The sequence below is a fragment of the Equus przewalskii genome, chromosome 13 (genome assembly GCF_037783145.1).
Source record: "Equus przewalskii isolate Varuska chromosome 13, EquPr2, whole genome shotgun sequence".
Lineage (NCBI taxonomy): Eukaryota > Metazoa > Chordata > Mammalia > Perissodactyla > Equidae > Equus > Equus przewalskii.
Window position 1 is genome coordinate 63016506 of NC_091843.1, and position 25959 is coordinate 63042464.

The following is a 25959-nucleotide window of genomic DNA, read 5'->3' on the forward strand; positions in this document are numbered from 1 at the left end:
TGGTTCCTCTGCTGAAAGCCATAGCCCCTTTCATGGTCGCCTCAATTACGGCTCCTCTCTCTCTCTTGTCCTTTTAGGCCTAGGAAGTGACAATTCCTACTTGTTAGCCCTGCTGTGTTTAATCATACCTTAATGTGCATGCTCACATTTGTTAATAACTTTTCTCAATAAGTGTGTTTGATTGTGTCATCACTTTCTTGCCCGGACCCTAACTGATATAGGCTCTTATTTGAAATGATTTAATATCTTCTTAATATCTTTCCCTAAGTCCTGCTAAAATGGTAGAAGACTTAGTAAAATGATGATGAATCCATAGAAAGCCCGGGTATCCAATGCGGGTGACAGCAGCAGAAAATAAAACAAGTAAATTCCACACTGACAGTGAAAATCAGCTGAACTGAGGACCATGCCTCCTACACAGGTAACCTTCAAAACGATTGACTTTTTTTTTCCTGAACAAAAGCCCAGAATAATCTATATTGAGGGAGAGCAGAAGTCAGTTGAAGTAGAAGCTACTGAGATTGGCGTGAGGTTCCTAATAGGGTAAAACGACTGAAGCAGTCCTATCCCTGAGAGGAGTTCCCTGTGAACAAGCTGTGAGTATTCTTCGAAGAGGGTGCTTTGACCTCAGAGACACCCAGAATGCCTTTTGCAGCCCAGAAAAACAGGATGGTTCCCTAGGTTACAAGTGGAAAAAGAGACATCCGCATGGAATGGTGCTGATAAAGTTGTACCTGAGTTGTAGAATAGATAGTCTTTGAAAATACCAAGTCAACATGAAAATTACAGTATTCTTGTTCCTAGTTATCAGGAAACCTAAATTCATATAATTGTTACAGAGTGAAAAAAAGAACAAATGGTGAAAGCACATTATTCAGATAAATATAAGATTATCTGGCAATTTGGTGTATTTGAATCTATAAAATTGGATTTTCTCTACTCAAGCATTTGTATGAACATCTACGCATAAGTGAAAACAAATTTTGGAAAAAATGACTTTCTAGATTCACTGAAACTTTACAACACTATCAGTCAAGAATGTCAAGAATGGTTTTCTTAATATAAATGTATAGTGCTCGAATTGACGGTAATAAATGTGTATGTGTACATGTGCATGTGTGCATACATGCACACACGTGTGCTCGTCAAAGCAAGTCTACACTGCTGAAAACCAATGGAATGGTGTCCACATGGTATGTTCTTTCCCTTCATTGCTAGCAACCTACATTTTATTGTACTTTTCTCTAGAAAGAGTGTACACAATATAAATGTGCAGTTTTATAGTTGCTTACATTTTAAGGAGATGAGAAAAAGTAACATTTTCCCTTTAATTTTCTTACATAGTGAATGTAAGGGATATTTAATGGTAGTAAAAATGAATTTATTTCCTAAACTAACAAAAGCAACTTACAACCATCAAGAGTCCAACCAAAACACACTCCAGGACATTTGGTCATTTTAAAATAACTTAGATACTGTTTATTTTTTGACTTTATCAATTCATTATAAATAGCCGAAAACTTCTGAACATTTAAAGATGTTTTAAACATGGCTTGAAGTGGCAGAATTTATTATTATGAAATCCCTTTAACCAACTTATCATTATGTTTTCCTAACTTCTCCCCCAACCAAAGCAAAACAAAATCAGAAACAATGGGCATGAAAGGAAAAAAAGAAGAATCAAACGTGGTTAAGAGAAGTAAATAAACTAGACATAACGCTTTGATGTCTGAGTCATGTCATCCATACCAGTCATACTAATGCATTTTAGAAAAATTTTAGAAAATGTAGGCTATGTATACATTCAAGAAAAGTTTCTACAAAAGTATAGTTTGGGGGACGTTTCCTTCATTAGATAACAGAAGCTTTGTTCTTGTCTGAACCCCTACAAGTGACTCAGGGCATCAACAATAATATTCCCCAGTCTTTCTCTAGACATGAAGATGAACATATTAGTTAGCTACCCTTGATGGAGATAATTCTACTGGATCCTAAAGGGAGTTTTGGTACCAGGTTTCCTGAACTTGCCTTGGGAATATCTAACTCATCAAGGACTTTTAAAGATGGTTTCCTGGGCACAGGCAATTGGGTGAAGTTCATTTTAGTAAGTCCCAAAATCCATTGGTGCTTTTAAGCCCAGAATAGAGCACTGAATTTTAGTGTCCGAAATAATAAAGTTAATTAACTTTCTGGGTTAAATGGACAAAGCAGTTTCAAAATAATGTGAATATTTGATTTTATTTAACTGAAGAATTAAGAATTAAGAATCCCCAGAAACATTTCTATTTATTTTTTGAAAAGAAAATAACTTTTATTGTGGTAAAAAAAATATACATACATACATAAAATATACAAACGTTTACCATTTTAACCATTTTAATGTGTACAGTTCAGTGGCATTAAGTGCATTCACATTGTTCTACAATTATTGCCACTGTCCATCTCCAGAACTTCTTCATCTTCCCAAACTGAAACTCCATATCCATTCAACAGCTCCCCATTCCCGCCAGCCTCTGGCAATGGCCATCCTACTTTCTCTTTCTATGAATTTGACTAATGTGAGGACTTCATTTAAGTGGAATCGAAATATTTGTCCTTTTGTGTCTACTTAGCTCACCTAGAATAATGTCTTCAAGGCTCATCTGTGTTGTAGCATATGTCAGAATTTCATTGCTTTTTAGACTGAATGATATTCCATTGTTCGTACACACCACATTTTGCTTATTCATTCATCCAGCGATAGATATTGAGTTGTTTCCACCTTTTGGCTATTGAGAATATTGCTGTTATAAAGATCAGTGCAAATATCTGTTTGAATCCTTGCTTTCAATACTTTTGTGTATATACCTAGAAGTGGAATTGCTGGATCATATGGTAATTCTATGTTTATCTTTCTGAAGGATCGCCTTACTGCTGTCCACAGAGGCTGTACTATTTCACATCCCCACCAGCAATTAACTTCTCTCCAAGGGTTCCAACACCTTGACAATATTGGTTATTTTCTGGGATTTTTTTTTTTTTTTGATAATAGCCATCTTAATGGATGTGAAGTGGTAACTCATTGCAGTTTTAATTGTATTTCCCTATTGATTGGTGATGCTGGACATCTGAAAAAAAATAATTTTAAGGTTTTTTTTTTAAATTCCAATCAACACTAGAACCAGAGAGTTAAAATTTCTTTTTAAAATCTTTTCAGTTGATCTAATACTTTTATATTTTTAAAAGAAAAACTTAAAAATCACTGCATATTAAATTAAAATTTTAATTAAATTCACTTTATGGATAAAAGAGCATCACAATTGTTCTTTTGATCAAAACAATGGAAACATATTTTCTACACCATGTAAATTGCTAACTTACTATCTCATTTCCGGATTATATGAGTAGCAGATTCTCATTAAGTGAAAAAGTATTCTAAAATATGAAGAAAATGTGTGAACACCAAAAGAAACAAACAAGCTATCAAACAAGCAAATTATGGTATTGACTAAAGCAACAGTTGGACTGAGTATCAAGAAATGCCAAAGAAATACAGTGTAAATGTTTAAATTTAAATTTTTTAAAACTTCTTGAAGAGACAATAGCAATTTAAAGGGGCTGTGAGATGAGATAGTGTTCTCATTTCGAAGATCTTTATTAATCTTTTAGATAAATAACGGGGAACCTTGCTGGAAGGAGCATGAAGAGGGATGTTTAAGGCCAAAAATATGGTCTATTTGGAAAACAGATGGCTTGTAAAAATCAAGCTTTATGAACGGAGGTTTGTGGGAATTTTGCTGGTTGGATTTAAGATTTTTTTTCTCCCCTCTGAGTATTTCCATTTGATCAGAGAAAGCTTTGTGGTGATATTTCTGAAACTAGTGATTCTGATGCTGCCAGCCGAGGAGTTTCAATGGTTTTCTCTGAAAAGTAGTTTCATACTTCCTTTACCAAGACAGTAAATTACCCAAACAAAAGTAACATGTGTAGTTTGCTGGAGGCCATAGAAAGAAAGAGAGAAATGTGTTTGCGTAGCAACAAAAGACTGTGGCTTTATTGGCAACACCATCAAAGCTGATTCATCTGCTTGCCAAGGCAGTGTGAATCCACTGCAAGACGTGTCAAATGTGTTAGAGAAATGATTTTCCTGGAGCACCCACTTGTGGACTGTAGCTCTTGCTTCAAGCCCCCTGACTGAGAGGGAAGACTTTCTGTGATCGAGCAGAGCTGCTTTCCTCTTTTGATTTTTCTCCTTTTGGAAATTATGTATGTAAGTAACAATTTTGATTCTCACTGGTCAGTGATTTTTCCATGAAATCACTGAAAAGATTTACTCTGGAAACCCTCTCCTAACTTTCTGATTAACAACCACTTCTGATCTTAATGAGTTGGAATCATTTAAGATGTGACTTCAAGAATTATTTTGGACCATTTTAATCTACTGATGGACATGTTCATCAACTATTGCAAAGACATTTTGGAGAATTAACAGGGAATATTCCAACTTAGAGAAATTTCATCTCTGTCTCATGATATTATATGCTAAATGTATGAATATGGGGCAATACAAATACGCAAAAATCTTGTTTAGTTTCAAACTAAAGATTTTGCTCTATTTCTTAAGCTCTCATTTAAAGACAATGAGAAATTTAAGCTAAAGACTTTTGCTTGTGAAGGTAAACCTTTACAGTGCGAATCACTGAACATCTTGTTATCTGGTTGAGCTTGCAGCCAGCTAAAATGACAAAAACAAATTCACAGAACCCTGATTCAAGTTATAAAAGTCTTGACTTTGAAGGCTAATATAGTGGTTTAGATACTATAAATAATTCTGTGCTGTAATTTGTGTAATGTAATTCAGTGTCTTCTAACTTTTTTTTAAAATGTTATTCACTTTCTTAAGTAGTATAGAAATAGTCAGTGTTGAATGGAATTTACAAAACTAATACGCTCTTAGATTTTAGAATTAACAATAAGTTTGATAAATTTAGCAATGTTAAATAAATGATTTCTTTATTTAATATATTTGATATGGAAATATTTTAAGATATACTAGAGTAATTTTTGTGATTTTGATGTAGTTATATTTTCTGTTGGGTAGTAACTTAGCATATTTGCTAATATATAACAGTACTGGCCTACATGTTGTAACTGATTTGTACTGTATTTTTGCCACGATTTTTGATGTTACTGGATTCTATCACTGGGAGATGACATCTTAAAACAATTGTGGAAAATGCTCTTAAAGGCATAAAAATAGAACTACAACTCTTGGGCCAAAAGGATATCAGATGGCCATTTAGTCCTTTGTCCTTTATCTAGAACTTTGGACTTCTGGGCTTGGAGGGCAGGAGATGAGCCACTGAAGTATAGGAAAATGTTTATTTATATTTATATTTATTTCATCCTTTAAAAACATATTCATATTACTTTAAAAATATAGATCTTCCTTGACTTACAATGGGGTTACTTCCCGATACATCCATTGTAAGTTGAAGATATAGTCAGTCGAAAATGTGTTTAATACACCTCACCTACCGAACGTCATAGCTTAGCCTGGTCTACCTTACACGTGCTCAGAACACTTACATTAGCCTACAGTTGGGTAAAGTCATCTAACAGAAAGCCTATTTTATAATAAAGTGTTGAATATCTCATGTAATTTACTGAATACTGTGCTGAAGGTGCAAAACAGAATGGGTGTGGGTGTGCAGAATGGTTGTGGTTAAAAAACAAAGCCCTGAAAAACACTTAAAATACTAAGAGAAAAGTAGAAAATAAGTGAATTTAAAAAAATCATGCAAATGAGTACAAAAGAATATAGAAGTGATAATTCTATCAGATAAGGTGGAATTTGATGGGCTAAAATTTAAAGATTTTATTTTTTCCCTTTTTCTCCCCCAAAGCCCCCTGGTACATAGTTATATATTCTTTGTTGTGGGTCCTTCTAGTTGTGGCGTGTGGGACGCTGCCTCAGCGTGGTTTGATGAGCAGAGCGATGTCGGTGCCCAGGATTCGAACCAACGAAACACTGGGCTGCCTGCAGTGGAACGTGCGAACTTAACCACTCGGCCACGGGGCCAGCCCCCTGATGGGCTAAAATTTAAATAGACTAAGAATAGATATAATGTAATGAAATTCCTTCACAAAACTGAATAGGTATAGTAGACAAAAATATGGAAAAATATTGAGAATTAGAATACTCTGATCAATATACTCATTTTAATAGTAATGTACACTCTTCAAAAGAAAACGTAGATCTTCTTTATTTATCCATGGAATATTTAAAACGATTGATCAGATGCTAGGCCATTAAGAAAACCCAACAAGGGAAAACAAATTAGTTCATATTCTATTCAAGATCACATCCTTTAGTAATCAATAAGTGCAAAAATCTCAATTTAACTACTTGGAAATTAAAAAACATACTCTTAGGTTATTCTTATATCAAAGAGGAAATAAAAATTGACATGATTAACTCTAGAAAGCAGGGAATATAGAACCTCACATTTCTGCCTCACATGACTGAAACGAGAAGAAAACGCATCCCCAGTTATCACACTCCATATTAAAAATGACAATATCAACAATGAAATAAAAAATACTTAAGGAATGATAAAAGAACAGAGAAATTAGCCAAAAAGAAATAGAGAGAGAAAAAAATGATGAATCTGAAATTGCTAACATAGAAAAAAATAGTTGTAGCAATAAAATTCATTAAAAAAGCTGGTTTTATGAAATGATCAATTAAAGAGATCAAAGTCTTTCAATTATGAAACTGATGAAGAAAAACAGAGACAGAGGAAAAATCTGCAAAATTAACTGTGGGAAAGAAATACAATGACAGAAAAGATGAAAAAAATTGTAGAAGAAATTGCAATTCTTTAGCCAAAACTTTGAGAGAGCAAATGAATTTTTATTAAAATACAGATTAATCAATGCAAGTCAAAGTTAATACTCAATCCTCAAACAGACCACTTACCATCAAAAGGGTTTGAGAATAGATGGTCACAGAGCTACCATTGAAAAACTCACCAAGGCCAGATGGATTCATAGATGAATTCTATCTACCTTTTTAAGATTTGAACTTTCTCGTGCTATTTTATGCATGGAAAAAATGAAAAACTTCCTTAGTAATTTTTTGGAGTTGGTATAAATTTAATCCAAATCTGACAAAGATTATGTAGAACAGTCTAATCCCACTTAAAAATAGAAATACAGGGGCCAGCCCGGTGGCATAGCAGTTAAGTTTGCACACTCTGCTTTGGCTGCGTGGAGTTCACTCGTGCGGATCCGGGGCACGGGCCTATGCACCACTTATCAAGCCATGCTGTGGCAGGTGTCCTATATATAAAGTTGAGGAAGATGGGCACAGATGTTAGCTCAGGGCCAATATTCCTCAGCATAAAGAGGAGGATTGGTGGCAGATGTTAGCTCAGGACTTATCTTCCTCAAAAGAAAAAAAAAAAAGAAATATAAATACGCCAAATTAAATATTGGTAGAGAGAATCCAACAATATGGAAAATGGATAATGTATTTAGATGAGACAAGGTTTATTCCAGGAATGCAAGGGTGCTTAAATATCAGGGATCTAGCAACATAATCCATTACATAAACAAGTCAAAGAAACAATACAATCACAGAAATAGATGAAAATAATATACTTACATTTGCCAGTCAGCTTTTGAAAACCACTAGGTTAAATAATAATAAAAGAAATCTACTTAAAGATAATAAAGATCATCCACTAAAACCAAAAATCAATATTTTTGTAAGTGGCAAAAACTATTACAATTAAAATCAAGAACGAGACAAAGAAGCCTGATATTAGTATTGTTATTCATCACAGTCCTGGAAGCTCTAAATAAACCAGTAAGACAATAAAATGAAATGATTGGTATAAGTATTCAAAAAGTAGAAATAAATCTTATTACATCCAAAGAACTCTGGTTAAAAAAATCCGCTAGAATTGATTAAAATATGTGATAAATTGGATAAAAGACAAAACACAAAATTATGAGTTTTTTCTATATTAACAATGAACTCCTGGAAATGAATATAACAAAAATACCTTATTAACGACACTATGGAAAAATGATAAAATTCTTAGGAACTAATTTAATAAGAAAGGAAGAAGATCTATATAAGGGGAATAATGAAATCTTATTGAATGACATAGGACATAAAGACTACGTCTATAAAGAGAAGGTTATTCAGCTGGATGAAAAATTTGATACTATAAAAAAATTGGACAAATTACTAATTAGAATCTTAAGAGATTCTTTCAACTGGATAAAAATTATATTAAAGTTTATATGAAAGAAGAAATGCCTTAAGATAATTAAGAAAATTATGAAAGAAAATAATAATAAAGGGAGACTTGCTCTATAAAATAACAAAAACATCTCCATTCCAATCAATATGGTATTGGTATGGATACAGATAAGTACATCATAGAACAGAATAGTGAATCCAGGAAAGGATCCTAATGTATATAAAAATTTAATATAGGATATAATGGCATTTTAAATCAGAGTAAAAAGAGTAGTTCTTGTTCAATTAGCCATATATCTGGATGACAAAATAAATTAGGACCTCCATTTTACAGTATATAAAAACTAAATCCCAGCTGGGGTAAAAACTGAAACGTAAAGAGTAAAACAATAAAAACCATACAGAAAATCTAGGGAAATTATTTTAGCCTGGGAAATATAGAGAAAAGGAAGGAAAAGCTTTTAATCCAAATAAAAAAACAAGGAATTATGAAATTAGAGATGGGTATTGAAGACTAGATAAAATTACATAGGATATAATATACAAGCAATAGATAAATAAGGTATTTTGGAAAATATCTGAATGTAGAAGACAAATGCTTAATATTACTGCACTTATGCATCTCTTGAAAAATTATTACAAAATTGTATTTGTAAACCACAAGAAGGAATGAATACGAAATAGCAATTTACAGGAGACCATAGCAAACAGCCTGCAATTGTACGAAAAGCTGTAAACTCACTAGCATTTAGGGAAATTCAATAATGAGATAGAGCTTTATATTTACTACTTGATAAAGAAAAATGAAAGGCTAGTAACTAATTTTGGTGCGGTAATATGAGTAAAAGGTTACTGACAGAAATGTGAATTGTCTGAAAAACACTACTAGAATCTATCTATTTCCCATCATTCATCAATCTATCATCATCTATCTATCTATCTATCATCTATCTATCTATCTATCTATCTATCTATAATTATTTGTCTATCTATATAATTTTAACAATCTCACTCTTGTGGATCAATGACATTTAAAGAAAAACACCCACATGCATGGACATATCCAGAGGGAAATGAATTTATCTTTGAATTCATCTTCACAACAAAACACTGAAAACATACTGTCATTGTGGAATAAATGATGGTACATCAAGGCCCTGGACTCTTATGCAGCCATAGTATAGACTGATATAGAACCACATGGGTTGATTTGAAATGAATTCATGAGGTGTTTTCCAGAGGAGAAAGCAGATGGAGAGACGTATGTATTCCACATCCCATTTTTGAAAACAAACCCATGATCAATCCCAAATATGTGTGTATATATATGTATATGCACACGTATATTCATATATAATTATATTATATGAGAATAGAATGAAACTGCATATGAAGTAGTTACAATTCTATACTTTATAGTGAAGAAAAGCAAGGAGGAAATAAGTGGGGGAAAAAGAAGAAAAAATACTGTACTTACAAAATTATAACATGTATGATATAATCGCATTTACGTATTAATGTGAAGCCACATATAGGTATGTATATAGAATTTTAAAGAAAATTAATAAACATGAAAAAAGCGATAGATATCTATATTCAGTGTCATAAAAGAGGATGAAATATGTTTCGGGCATGTTAATTTCATCATAGAGGTTCTATGTCACATATATCTTGTTATTTGTTTTTGGTCATTGTGCTGGCAGAAATTACCTTTGAAATATTAGATTTATTCCTATGGATATTTAAAGGAAATTAGCATGTACTGGAGCTTTGCTAAAACTCCATCTTTGGAATTCATACTGTAGGAATAGATCTCAAGAAGGCTTGAAGCCCAGACCTATTAAAAATGGGAGTTGGTAAATAAAAGAACATTTCCCTGGATTCTTTCATTTAGTAAATGGTCAGGAATGCACCATGGTTGTTACCAGTGACTTGCATTTGGTGAGCAGGCAAGCACATACTTTGGATCTCTACAAGAGTCGAAAGGAGTCAGGAGGTTATAAGGCCCCCTGAGAATGGAAGGAAACAAGCTTTTCCGAAGAACCAGATGGAATTTTACTCTGAAATCTCATTGGCAGCTGGGTTCCCAAGGGCATGGAACTTTGTTCCTTCAATTTGAAATATGCTCCTGGTTCCCCAGCACGGATTTCTTTGTTGGTATGAAAATCCAGTATTATTTCCTTATGTACATCAATGGAACTTATATCATTTGCCTGTGTCTGTTAGTGACTCACTCTTGTGTCATCGCACATGTGAGAGCACTGCCTTCCTTCATTTATTGAACGTGTCTGTTGAATGTCTACCACAGGCTAGGCACTGTTCTAGGAACACTTTATGTGTAAATTTGTCTTAGGGCAGCTTTTTTGTTACTTCAGTACATTTACTCTCTGGAAAAACTTCAAGACATCCTTGCCTACCTTTGTATTATTAATAGCTTCCTATAAAGAGTTCCTACAATAGATCTGCTAGAGAGAGTGCTACTTATTGTAGTGTGGTGGAGTGCCTTACACTGCGTTCTGTACAACAATAAATACTATAGAAAGGTTCTAGTGCATTTGATGATATCTGGCCAGCTTACCCATAATAACTCTGACTTCATTGTGGAAGAAGGGCCTTCTATGCAAGGCATAAAATCCAATTGATTTTTATGAAATAAGATGCTCTGAAGAAGAAATGCATTAAGTGTACCGTATCACAATAATTCCACTATGTAAGCTAAATGGCTTTTGGAACATTGTTGAAAATGCTGTCACTATTCTGAGCATACATAAAAGAGCAAGATAAGGCCAATAATTTAAAAGTCAATGCTATTCCTATTCAAAGATTTCTTTCCTCAATTAACAAAGCATTTTCTCCTCTGTGTCAGTTAAAAATAAAATTCAGAATAGCTTTATATGATATGATCAGACACAGAGCAATATGTAAGCTATGTTGTTTCTACAAAGTTTCTTTATTGAATTCTGGGGTTGCTGCTATATTTAACTTCCGTTTAAGGGATCTTATAAAATCTGTTATGTATATTTTAAATGATACATTTTTGCTTGGGCCGCATTTATCAAATTGCTTTAACATTCGTTTATTTCAGAAAGACTGGTTAGTTAAATTTTGTAAACATTTCTAAAATAATGGTATATGAATGCATACAGGAAAAGCAAGCCATTTGATTTATGGAACGGAAATATTCTGTAGCTCTTTAAATCAGTAATTTGCAGTGAGTTTGGTTAGGTGGATTAATGCCTGCAGCACTGGTTCTTAATCTTTTTTCAGGTGTGCATAACACACCTGGAGAATGTAGTACACTCCTATCAATAATAGTGACATGGTGACAGTGATTCTGTGAATTGGGGGAGTAGAGTAGACTGAAAACCAACCAACCAACCAGCCAACCAGCCAACCAGCCAATCAACCAACCAACCATCCCACATGAAAGATGGTTCTCAAATGCTCTCCTGGGGGATATATTTGAGAGTAACTGCAAAGTAGTTGAAACTTTGTGGAAGATTCTTGGACCTAGCAATTTTACTTTTTATTTCCAAAGATCCTAAGTGAAGTGATTGACCGGTTTTGTACCTGGCATCTGGGTGCTCAGCAAATATATGATTAAATGAAAGAAGGAATGAAAGAGAGATGCTTTTAAATATCTCTTATTTCCTATTATGGCGAAGCAGTATATATTGCTTTGTCATTTAACATATTCATGTTAAATGCAACTTCTTACAAGGTAGGAAAAGCTATCTGGGAATATCTAGTACAATTAAGATAAACACATATCTTTTGATTCTCTAATCTATCTCTGAAAATCTATCTTATTAAGGACCGTTACATATTTAAAACAGAGAGTTCCATGGATGTTCCTTTTAATGCTATTTGTAAAAAATAGAAACACATTAAGTGACTATCATTTGGAAATAAAACATTGTGCTTCTATACTATGGCATATTATTCAGCTATTAAAAAGGAGAAATTATATTTAAATATACTCACTTGGAGAGGTTTCCTCCAGATATTTTTAAGGAGAAAAACCAAGGACACAAAGAAATATCTGATTTAATTTTTGTGAAACAAACAGTTATAAGATCCCCAATATCATTCCAAATGTTTATATAATGAGAAAAATATGGCAAAGATAAACAAGTTCTTAATATGAATTACCTAGGGCTGGCAATGAGGGGCGGTTATATGGATGTAGGTGAGAGTTTAGCAAAAGTAAAAATGATAATTCAAAAGAGAACCACTACATCCATGATATGATTCTATTTCTGTAAAATTTTATCTATCTATCCATCTACCCATCCATCATGCATTAAGTCAAACAAGAAAGTTTGGTCACCAGAATGTTAATGATGGTTATCGTAGAGTGGTACCATTGCAATATATGTTTTACTTGCTTAAAGTTTTATGTACTGTTTGGCCTTTTCACACTGTTTACACTATTTGGATTTTTTAAATTACTAAGAAAAAAATATTAAAACCGTTTTCATTCTGAAAATTAAATGCTTAAGGTAAATTCCTTCTTGACTCTCAAGGATAATAAAAATATCCAACCTACTGACAAACCAAACACCAATCAAAGTACTAAACCAGTCAATTTACCTAACTAACCAATTTGATATAAAGACCATAGGTATACATACCTGTAAGAAATATTTGTCTTTTGAAAACATGTTTTTCCCCTCTAATGTTGTCCTGTTTTTTTCTTTGAAGGTTAAATTTTTTAAAAGTTAAGGAGACATAAAGAATTAAGTCATAGCAGCTTAAAAGATTTCCTAAAAGCTATTCTCAACATGGAAAGAAGGTTCAGGCCCATGGTTCTCATAAGTCCCTTTCCCTAGATTTGAAGCCGAGGGAATAAATTTGCTTTTTCCTGATAAAAATCTTTTGAGGAAATCCTTCTAAGCCAACTGGTAGCGTATACCCCCATTTTATTCAACCTTTCCTCAGTGAAGAGCATTCAGTTTTCTTCTAGTCAGGAAAGATTTTTCTCTTCAGATTTGCTGGACTGTGGAACAAGTGAACACCTCAGTTATGATGAGGAGGCTGTCTGAAGGCTCTGACTCGGGCCCATCACCCAATCCAAGCTCCTTCAAGCAAGATGAAGGCAGCACCATGGCAGAGCCAAATTCTCTGGGTTCTGAAATCAGGCAGGATGCATTTCAAATCCCTGTGCCAGCTCTCATGAGTTGTGAAACTTGGTAAGTCATTTATTATTCTGGAACCTCAGTTTCTTCATGTATAAAGTGGGCACAGCAAATCCTACTCTCGGAAATGTAGAGAAGCCTCAGTGAACTGTATCTATAAGCAGCTGGCCCAGTAGCTGGTACTTCATAACCACTCAATAAATGATAACCACTATTGTTATTATTTTATATGTTTTTGCATGTACTCAGAATGTGTTGGTGTCACAGAACATTATTGCTTCTATGAGTATGTATCTGAGCATTGTTTGTATCAAAGGAAGGGCTATCTTTAATTTTTAGCTAATTAAAGAAGTTCCATGCATCATAATATATTAATACAGTATTCTCCTTTCCATGAATTGGGGGGAGTGGGGAAGCAGAGTTGATTCAGGAGGATGAAATGCGTATATTTAAATACATAACCTCATGCCATGTGATCTTAGCTGGATCTTGCTCTTCATTTTACATATACAAATGTGCAGAAGGAAAATATAAACAATGTATATTTTTTACCAAGGATCCAGTGAAAATCATCATGATGCTGTTGAGCACTGAATCATTAATCATCACTTGCATAGCCGAGAAAATGCTCCAGTTCTTGCCAAATGTACTGTTTACTGAAAAGAGGCCAACATTTACCACTGAAAAGATAACATACTTGGAGAAGTAAAATGAAATACAGAACTAATCTTGTGTATATTAAATATGTTTCTGGAAGCCATTTAATTTGTGATTTGAACCTTAGAAGTCCTAAATTAAGGCAGCGTAGATGAGGAATTGTCTTTCCTACTAAACTGTACTTGTTAAACACTTGCATTTTTTTTCTGCAGAAACAACCACTAAAACAAAACATCAGCTTAAGATAGTTTTCACATTTCTTGAAAAGCATCAGTAAAAATTGAAGTTATTTCTTATGTAAGAAGAAATGTCTTAATTAAAATACTTATAATAACATACTTCTTTAAAATAATTCCTATTAATTAAGATGAAAGGGAAGCAAAAGAAGTAAGAGAAACAAAATCACTGCCAGTCTTGTTGCCCAAACACACAGTTAATAATTTGGTGCATTTTCTTCTATTCTTATTTTTTTCTGAGGTTAATTTCTTTTGTCTACATAGTTAATCCTGCTGTATGTGCATATTGTGTCTGTAACTTGCTTTAAAAAATTTCTACTGAGTAGCTGATTAAAACAGACATAGCATTAACTCGGTGACTTTTTATTTCCCCTACCCCTTGCGATCCAATGTTCTGTTTTCTGTTAGGCTTCAAAAACAATGTCTGAGTTTGAAAAATCATATATTCAGATGGGAAAATAATTTACCCATACTATGTAAACTAATTTGACCTTTTCTCTGTAAGTTTGACAACCTCTTGTGCAATTCCTGAACTGGATGTAGAATTTGATTAATAACCATATTCACAATCCAATATTTTATGTAGGAAATTTCCCATCGTCATGCTTTTAAAGAAGATTAAAGAACTATGTTAAATCTGTTTATTTTGTGGCAACGTGGATGGTTATAGGGGAAAAAAAGTCTGGGTTAATTATCTTATGTTCCTCCTCAGTTATGGTTTCTTTTCATTAACCATCCTGTAATGAAACATTTGGTCACTGTCACCGGTAGGCATTAATTGCCAGGAAATACATATTTAAATAGCTCATATTTTAGAGCACTTTAGTGATCACAGCATTTTAAACAGTGTCTACTTTAGATTAAGATGTCAGAAGTATCAAAACTTGTGAAGTGTGATGTGAAATAGTCCACATGGTGGACAACAATAATCTCAATAGAAAGCCATTACATAATCATCACCGTTTTCCCCACACTTGAGTGATAGCTCTTACTATTCAATTAAGAAACCTAGTTACTAGGCTCAGATGCTGATCCAAATCTCAAAGAAAGCTTAATTTGTTTGACCCTTGTAACCTGCTGGCTTTTATTCTATTTGAGGTTGTGTCTAATCCAATTGTTGCAACCAGGGACCCTAACCCACACCACCACCGCCATCATCATCATCATTATTGTTTACTGTTGAGAGACGCTCAGTACTTATAAAACCTGAGTTAAGTTTCTTCGGGATATTGATTTCTTTAAAAAGGGAAGTAAGCTGAGAGAACCTTTGACCTACATTAAATCTTTTTTTGTTTGCTAACATAAACAGGAACTAATCATAGGTGCAAAGGATTAACAGACACAGGAGACTAGATCGTATATTTTAAACTTTACTTTGGAGACATGAGGGAAAGCTTTAGTATAGAATTGGATTAACCTTTTTGACACTTTCTTTAAAACACTCAAAGTTATACGGCTTGGTTGGTCGACTCCAGGGGGTACTCATCCAATGGTATGGGTTTTGAGGTTATGAAGGAAAAACTCCAAGTTTTACCAAAAATGTGAAATAAAAAATATTTTCATCCTTTGTCAGTCTTTAGTTCCCTTCATGCAGCTCTTTTCAATAGAGAAGATAGTCAGTCAACTTCTACGGCACTGCTCAGCTGCCCTTGTATATATCCCTAATCTGAGTGAATCCCAAGAAATTTGTTGAGTGGTTTTTAGGGATCAATTTGGTGCTCTCTAGTGAATTTTATTTAAAATCTTTTCCAAATCTATTTATAAATTGCAAATAGTTTTAGCTGTACTACCTTTACCTAGACTGGACAAAGAGATGACATTTATTATCTTAATATATAATAGATATTGCTCAAGTATTTTTTTTCTTTGCTTCATCTTCTATTTACCTCATCTTTTAACATGAAAAAGAGAATATTCCTAACGTTAGTACTGATCTACGTTCATTGACTTATTGGATAGATGTAAGAATAATATCATGATCAGTTTTGAGAATTTTGAAGCAAAAAATTGTAAGATTTCTGGTACAAAGGAACCAAGAATCCTCCTTTCAAATTATTTTACTCTGGAAATTATATAAAACTAATTTCTTCTGTTTCTCTTTCTTGTCCTGCTTCCCCTCATCTTCTTACTTCTCCTTTAATATTAGGTATTTTATATGTCATTATCAGCACAAGCAGCATTTTGAATTGCTAGTCCTTGGTTGCAAATTTTTCAGTTTAATTTAGACATGCTATTTTGGAATTTCAACACCAACACTTAAGCATTTAAGTATATTTTTCCTCAAGTGAAAGAGATTTTCTCTAGGCACACTAAACTGTCTATCTTTACAATATTTTCCATTTTGATATTGACTTCTCAGTTACTTTTGCTATTAAAATTATTCTTTTGTGAGGTTCTTTTTGCCAAACTTTCCATGTTGGCTTCAAATCTGTGATCACATCATGCAATGCTATTCAGCCTTTTCCTTCTGTGTCGAAAGCCCTCCTAGGTGCTGAACAGCAGGAGGTAAAAAAGTGTTTGAGCGCCTTCTGTTTGCCCAAAACTAAGCACGATGAAGAACACAGAAAAGGCATTGGTAGATACATAGTTTCTAAATTTAATCCACAGTTATAATGTGCCCAAAGTAGCATCGTTGGACTACTCAAAGTATTCATCACTCTTTCTATGGGCAAATTTACTGACAGTGTTTAATTTTGGCTCCAGAAAGTCCAATAGAAGAACTCTTTCATTGATTGAGTTCATAGCGAAGTTTTCTGTGCTCAGACATCATATCTCTGTGAAACTGACCAAAGTCACAAGCTTCAATTAATTCTCCAGTTTCTTAGCCATTGCCCTAAAGTAAGATAGTGTAAAATTTGGCCTCTCCTTTAATATAATGTGATTCTACTACAAATGCTTAGTTCCATAATTGCATTTCTCCTTGATTAGGTATAGTGTTCCCACCTAAACTTTGTATATGTTATCCCTCCAAACTTTGTCTCATTATTTTCACGTATTCCTTCAATTGTTTCTATCCTACGTTATAACATACCAGCCAACACTTAATGATTTCTGTAGCATCTCCTTTATGTATCTAATAATCTTCCTTTTGTGTGGTTCAGTTTCAAAAAGAAGAAACGAGTTATTCCATTCACTGAGGTTGCAGACATAGTGAAGTGGATAGACATATAAGAAGCTAAATTAGCGCAATATAGGCACTCTTTCAGAATATTTCCCAGGACTTTCTCTTTATTTTCATTTTTTGTTAAAGAAAAAAATCCTGTAAAACCTTTACGATTATATTTATACCATTTACATTTACCATTATACTGACATTTTTCATTCTTAGCATACCTCTAACTCAGGGAAAATAGCATTGTAGGGTATTACGTAAAAATGAGATTCATACCTTGGCTCTGACGGTGCTGTTAAAAACACAGCACAATGTTTAGAATCATCTGTTTTTTCATCTTTCAGAAGGGAATAGCAACATAAACATGACCCCAACAAAAAGGGACCCAAAGGAATAAAAAAATTAGCATATAAGTAATGACGTCATTTCCATTTGTGCTTAATTTTGACACCTACCGTCTCGCTGTGCTGTCTGATTTCAAATTTTTTTTTTTTACATTCTAGGGTGATTATTTGAAATACCAATATGGCTCTGTTTGCAAGTGAGCTCATGTATTAGACTATTTACAGATGTTCTCCTAATAGAGTACTCAAAATTCTAAGTACAGTTTGGGAGTTCCCATGGGTATAATTTAGGTGCTATTTGACAATTTACCAAGGACAGAGCAAATCTTGCTTAAACAAATGCTGCCCCCATCATGTTTCAATATTATGAACAAAAGAACCGAGCAAAAGTTAGGTTACAAAATGTGTTACATATACATTTTATAAATTACCCTTTTTGCTTTTAGTATGAATAACCACCAAATGAGAAAAATTCAGGAATTATGTGTATGTGTATACAATCAATATTATGTATTTTTTAACATATAATCATAATATTATAAACTTTTTCTATTTTTTTTCCCGTTCAACATAGTGGGACAAGCATCTCTTTTCACATAATTTGGCCATTTACAAGAAACCCAGTAGGTCTTATAACTTTGGTATGCTATCACAGATTTAAAAAAGAAAAGAGAGAGAGAGGGAAGAAAAAGGAAATATACACCTCATTAATCATTTTAACCCAGACATGATAAATGGTATTTAACAGTATCTTCCATAGCACTGAGAAAAATACTATTGAATTTCTGTTTAGTGATATCTGGCCTGTTTGGGGGAAGTCAGCTTGGTTAACAAGTTCCCTTTCAGTAAGTGCTTAAAGAAGATGGCTGTGTTTAGTCAAAGGAAAGGTAAGAGTGCCCCTAGTCTGACATTTTTCTATATAGGTTATTCTTAACATTTTTGCAGCTGTTCTTACTTTTCCGTAGAACAATGGAGATACTCCTACAGATGCTTCCCACAGGAAATTCTTCCCCAGAGACTGCACTTGAGATGAGGAGAAAATGTGAAATTCTTCAGCTAAAGTTCATGCAGCTCCTTTCCAATCAGACACGAGATGTGTGAACCAAGGAAACAGGTGAAAATTCAATCCTAAAATATATTTAAAAAATGCAAATAGTGTAATAAGGTGGTTACGAACAAAGTACAACGGTATTGGCTAAGTACAGATGGAGAGAAATAATGTATATGAGGGATATAAATTTGTGATTTTCATATAAAAACTCACACAGCCAACTTTTACAGGCATTTGCAAATTTAAAAAGCTGTGCTTTCTGGTACAATTAGATTTATTTTCTGAAATGCAAGTTCTAAGAAAAGAATTTTAGGCTTAAAAGGAGCTAACCTTAAAACTTTGTGAATTGTAGAATGACATATGTTCAAAAAGTCGTATGATTGATGGATGTTTTTGTATTACAAGAGAATAGCTGTACACCTTTTGTGATTAAAAATAGTCATCAGCTCTAGCCTGGTATTTGGTGACTTTGTCATAGCAGGAGCTGGATGAAGTGCTAGTAGGTGAGGTGAGAGGTTCACAGGGGCGTTGGTGGCTCATATGTTATGGCCAGTGACCTGACACCCAGGAAAAGCAATTAAGTTTGCCTTCGTCTCTCTATTCTCCTTTGAAGTGAATATAGGTACTTGTTGAGAATACTGAGGTTGCTTATTGAGCTAAGAGCTCCGTAGGCCATAGCAGTTTCTCAGTGAACAAAGGGTATATTCCAGGCTTCCAGAGGAGAACAAAGGTAGTGGATATTAATTTGAATACCAACAAAATGGAAATGAGTGTTGGTTTTCTTAGTGGTACTGTAGAAGTGTTTAGCAAATGAGTATCAGTTAAAGAACAGGACAGCAAAAAAAGGGCGTATGCCTTTAACTGTCCAGTCATTTTGCTGAGAAGCTGAAATAATCCTTAGGTGAATATATCTGTTGTAAGTCACTCTGTTAAATAAGCTGCTTTCACCAACTGTGACACTATTCAGGAGTTTAGAGGAAAAAGCCTTGCTTTGCCTCAGGCCCTGCTTCTATTCTTTTTGCTTAATGTGGAGATGAGAGAAGAGATGGAAATCTCAGGTGAAACCTCCAGGAGAAAATGCCCTTGTGCATTACAACTTATTTTTCTGGTCTCAGAGAATCTAAAATAGATTAGTTTTGGTGTCCTCCTGATTTCAGCTTGGTTGGCCAGCTCCTTGTGAGCAAGGGGGCTGCATTAGCTTCTGAATTGAAGCATTTATGCTGTGATACACAGTTTTCTCTATGAACAATTTGCTAAGCTGTTTAAAAATCACAAAAGAAGAAAGACACATAAAATGTACCATTAAGTCATTCCACGAGATTTACAAAGGCTTTAATGAGTTAGAGATGGATGAAAAAGCCTTTTTTGATTCATTAAAGATATCCATCTGATTAGAAGAGATTTTCATCACCTTATCAGCTAATCCAATAAATTGACTATCCATTTCAAAATGACTCCAATTGGATTCATGTCCATCAGAAGGATTTTCTGAAAACCCCAGAGTAATGTATAAAATTGAAAATTATTATCAAATTGCCACTGGAAAAAAATTTACTAAATCCTGATAAATCTAGAGGATTAGGGGAAAAAAAATATCCTGAGCTGAAAGGTTACCGCAAATCAAAGTTCAATAATCTTCAAGATGATTATTTATCAGTGAAAAAAAAAATCCCAAAGAGAAAACCACTTTTCTGGTAGCTAAAGTAGAACTGTTTTATAAGGAGGTTGTTTGGTATGTTTTTTGCTTAACCCCATACAGATCTTGAAAAAGCTAACATGGCTTTGTATATCTGGAAAATATTTTAAAATGCCATACCAATGAGATAGCTAATGCATGGGACCAGCTAATCAAATTTCCAGTTTTTGGCTGGTGCATGCCCCAGTCTAACAAAGTAAGATTAATGGGGTGTTAAAAGTCTGTATGGCTTGTCAGTTTTATGTGGCAAATAGGGTTAATTTCATCCAAATGTAGAAATTTTAAAAATTAATGTGAATGAACTAAAGCTTTATATTTATCTTTGCTTTTCAGAAACCTATGTTTGCAGGACCACTTCTCTCCATATTTGCCTGGCTAATGGAGAAAGCTGAGGGAGGAAAGAAATGCCTTTCAGGGAATAGAGTATCATGAGGTCAGCTACAATGGAGAAATGCCAGACGTTGAAATTTAGGAGTAGATAATTTTACCTATTGGACTAGCCAAAAGCATTTATTCTGGGCCAGTATCTGATACTACGCAGGAAGACAGGCCTCCTTTATCTTTTCTCAAAATCACTTTTTACATAGTCTCCATAGGAAAACTGGGGTGAAGATATTTTGCCCTTCGTGGAATACTTTGGGGAATGAGAATGAGTCTTCGTAAACCGTCTCGAGCATTTTAACAAACTGGCCGTCATCCATATATTTGTCTACATAATGCCAAACACTTGGATACGTGGAAACATTCAGACATCAGCTTTCATTTTCAACTTGTCATTCAAATGGTACAGACCTAGGCTATGTCTATGTGTCATTTGAACTGGGTAGTCGTTGAAGAGGCAGTGGGCGAACAGAATTTCAACAACACCTTTTTTTTATTGCTTTCTATATTTTGTTTCCCCTGAGATAACTTCAACTTAAATCGTGGAAGCATACAGTTTTAGGATCCCCAAAAGAAGTAAAATGCTTACACTGAAACAGAAATCTACATAACGTTAAAAAACAGATATTCACTTAGGATGATGTCAGAGACTGGAATGAGAGACAGGCGGACGATCCATGGAGCCCCAGCTATTCGGCACCCTGAGATAAAAGGGCATAGACAAAGAGCCGGCTTTGTAAGAACACAGGTTTTAGTGCTGTGATTTAAAGAGTACCAAGAATTATACCTCTCATCAACTATCTCCCACATCTGGACTAAATATCTTTTCTTCATTTTGCCTTATTTTCTATAAATTATCGTAGAGAATCATTAATTTGTAGTAATAAACATCATCTTTTAAAGTATAATCCCCTCTCCTCCAAAGAAATGGTTATGAATTACAAATTTGTTAAGAATGCAATGGCAACTAGACTTCTGGTGGTGAACACGATGCAGTCTATACAGAAGTCAAAATGTAATGATGTACATCTGACATTTATATAATGTTATAAACTAATGTATCCTCAATAAAATAAATAAATTAAAAAAATGCATTTAGTAAGACTCAGTGTCTTCCCATCTGAGACCTTTATAGCAGGGAAGGGGAGGTGGAAAGTGAGGGAGATTGTAGCAAAGCGCTCAGCAAGATGGGCCAGACTGAGTGGAGAGCTAAGAAGAAGAAAGAAAGGCTGGAATTAGAGAGCTGCGGAAGACTGGTGAAAACAGTCAAGATGACTACACCTGCTTCACCATTTCCCTTCCGCCCTGTCCTTGTGGCAGTCTCATTCTGTAAGGGAGCAGCTGCAGGTTAGGGGCCTTGTCTTACTGCATCATGTTGACCACTGTGTGCCCCAGTGCTTTGCACAAGACCTAGCACCTAGTACACACTCAGCAAATGTTTTTCAAGTGAATCACTAAATGAAATGTGTGGTCTGCAAGCTCCAGGTTAAATTTCAAAGACTCTAGGCTCCGAGGAATTTTAGGAAGTCATATAGTTCAACTTGTCTTCAGCTAGCACTTAAACCACACCAAGAAACAGCTTTCGATAATTTTCTTTTTAGAAATTCCAACATCCTCTCCTCAAAGCATATTTCAGCATCATTTAAAAAATCTATCTTGAAACCTGCCTTCTATGATTCAAGACCACTTTCCTTCTTAATAGTAACAAACTTTTGCATACTCATACATCTTTCAACTTTTCCAAGAGTTTTTGCACACACTTTTCCCTTCCCTCCAGAGCAAACTGCTCCGGAAATGGGGCAGGGCTTACTGTCTTTATTTTAGCTTAATTTATTCAAAATTTCCTCATCTTAGTTTCTCACTTTTAAAATAAGAATGGTTTGGAGAAGCTTCCAGCAAGTTTGGGCAGATAGCAGTCTCCCAATTCTTCTTTCTTAAAATTGAGAAAAGCTAAGGTACTTAGAGATTTGGGGATTTTCCCAGTAGTCTGCAATGAAGGCAGACCTATGAGCAGAATTCCATTCCCTTCGATCAGATAACGATGTCTCATGTATTCCCCATGGTACCTGTTGCTCGTGTATGCTCACTTAGGCATCAGCTTTGGCAGGTGACTCCCATCTCCATTAAATATGACTTAGGTTTTCTGTGTTTTCACGATCTTCATTCTTATTTATGAACTTTTTTTTAGTTTTCCAAAATGGTTTGGTTCTGGGATAAACACTGAGGCTAAACCCGTTCTGATAATAAAGCTGGGAGTATTCAATGGCTTTGTTTAATCATTCTCAGTATTTATAAACTGTTAACTCTGAAAATGATGCATTTCAGGAAAGTGGTGAAGTAAACCTGGGTAAAGCAATTCTGACTTTCCTTTGTCTCATTTCCTATATTACCATGGAAAATATTACCTGAAAGATTAATTTGAAAACTTTTGGTTTGGGAATAGTAACACTATTTACATTTTAGAAGATTCAAACCAAGATAATTCTCTGCGTTGCAGGAAGGTATAGTTTTATACAAGACAGGAATATTCCATACCCATTAAGTTTATATTATTCAGAAAATTCAAGTACCAATGAGGGACAACTAGTCCAGTGATGGATCTGCCAATATATCAGGGTCTGCAGATCTGCCTGGGGTGTCACACAAAACCCAGTTCAGAGAGAAAACAGTCATGTGAGGAAGGCAGTTACTAGGTGGGTGGCACAGCTGATAGATCAAATTGCTGACCTTTCCGGGGCTGGAAGAAGCTTACCAGCTTCTTTTAATTTACCAGGATAGGAGTCCCATCTTAGGCTTAAGCCCTTTTTCCTTTTTGTTCTGAGAGAGCTCTTAGAGAGGATACCTTACGTAGCATGGGTATTCCAAGCTGAGGTCTTCCTTAGCCCTCGGCCCTCAGCCTCAAAAAGAGTTGCAGTCTTAGAAAGAATAGTGAAGTCCCAGTTCTTTATTCTCCCAACTTGTCCCAACAACTATTGAGGTACTTTTCATACACGTCCCTAATCATGACAATCCTGAAAGGCTGTGCGAATTCTCCTTCTATTTTGATGAGAACACTGAAATTCAGAAATGTTAAATAATGTATTCCCAGATGCATAGTCAGAAAGTGGCAGAGCCAGGATTTACACCGCCATCTTTCCAGCTCCACCGGACCACATGGTCCACGGAATGGCAAGATAGTTTCACTCGTTCTGAGGGAGGGGTGGCAGCACCAGGGATATAAGGTCAGCTAAGCAGAAGCAGCATTTACTCCAGGCGGAGTCTGTTCATCTTATAGGGAACCTACCCTCTGTCTGCTCAAAATTTATTATCTTTATAGTCAGAATAAACAAATACTTTAATTTTCCATTTTTCTAGTTTTTATGAACCAAGTACGTTAAACTACAAAGGCAGTCCTATCTACACATGTCTACAGCATGAGAGGAAAAACTCAAGTTTTGAATTCAGGCAGATCTGGATTTAAAGCGCTGCCTTGATTAAGTGACATTAGGCCAGTTGTGTACTCTCTGCATTTTGGTACCCTCCTTGGTAAAAACATGACAACACTTTCTGCACAGGGTGGTTATGAGCAATAGGAACATGAGAGGAAAAGGACCAATGTATCTCATATAGTAGAAACCAAATAAATTATAGTTTTTTACTTTTATAAGTTTAATATTAATTTTTATTAATGGTAGCAGTAATAATAATGGCTCATTACTTTATCATAAGTGTTTTTTTGCCTACAGGACAAGATTTCCTAAAAGCACAATAATGAGTTAATTCATTATTTATAATAATAATAATAATGATGATGCTTACTTGTAGGGCCAGGTGTTTAAAAAGTATTCTTCTACCCTGCTCTGTGATCAGTTTTGTGTGTCTACTGAAATCCTATTAGTCAGAATGCTAATTTCGTAAAACATGCCAGGCTGGATTTAATTGTTAAACATAACTCTTATTCTCTTCATAAAGAAATACCAAGTTTGCTTACAAACTAGTGGCAGTGCAAGTGAGAGAACACAAATCATTAGCCACATTAGATTAAAGATGTTAATAATATTCAGTAATATTTGGAGGATGATTCTCAACGACTGCCTCTTACTACTGTATATAATATTTGACTAATATGCCAACTGTAAAATATCAATCTTGTCAAAAAATACAAATGAAATAACTTACAGACTACAGGGAATTGTCATGACAGTAAAATGCTGTTTCTGCTACAACCATGGGTGGACCGATGTCACGCCATCTTCTTCTTTTCTCCTCTTGATAGTGGGCCCTGCCTTCTCTATAGCATTCTGCAATGCATAATGGTGCCACACTGTTTCAGATCCAGCCCTTTAGATGGGAAACCATGTCAAGCCCAGGAGGTACGCAAGGTAATCAGTATCTGCTCTTAAAATCTCAATTCTGAAAAGTATTCTTCTAGTGCTTGCTTGTTAGAGTGCTCGTAAAACGATTTGCTGTTTCAGCAACTTCTAGGCTAGTCAGACAGTGGTATAAAACCATCAGTTATCACATGGTAATGTCTTTTTATTAACCACTGAAATATATCTAGACATTTCATGACAACCGACAATGCCAGATGATATTATTGGCCTAACGGTTAATACATTTGCAGTTTCTTCTACTGAGCTTTTTCTGCATGCTTGCTTTTCCTATTGTGTAGAACATTTTTAAAATGTGTGGGAGCATCCTAACTTTTCAACATCTATTTTAATATATATATATTCATGGGCATTCATTTGGCTTTTCAAGTTTCCCGCATAGATGTTATTCCTTAAAGTGCAGGCATTCCCCAAGTTACGAGAACCTGATTTGCAAACATCCTGTGCTTGCACTTGCATTACTGTTGAGTCCTTCTCATCTGCCCTTCAAATACTGACCCACTCATCCCCAGCCTGCTTCTGACTTCCAAAAGAAATTTTCTTTAGCAGATAGTGTTTTCTCGTGGCTGGTGCATGGAATGGTTTGAACCAATCTTTGCTAGTTCAGTTATTTTGGTATATTTTTTCTTTTTGTCCATTTCGGATCATAGTCAACACCAGTTGGATGTTTTTTCACCTCATCCAGCCACACATTCAATTTAACTCATCTTTTCCCTTGTC

General features: G+C 34.6%; 1 long non-coding RNA gene across 2 annotated transcripts; it reads left to right on the forward strand.

Annotated features, from left to right (window-relative positions):
• Positions 1–2389: 2389 nt before the first annotated feature.
• Positions 2390–21959, forward strand: LOC103540065 (uncharacterized). Of its 2 annotated transcripts, none has more exons than XR_542185.2 (3): positions 2390–13446; positions 18687–18855; positions 20822–21959. It is a non-coding gene; the product is annotated as an uncharacterized lncRNA (long non-coding RNA). The 2 variants fall into 2 exon arrangements; XR_011525235.1 differs by having other exon boundaries at positions 2393–13446; positions 18707–18855.
• Positions 21960–25959: the final 4000 nt, after the last annotated feature.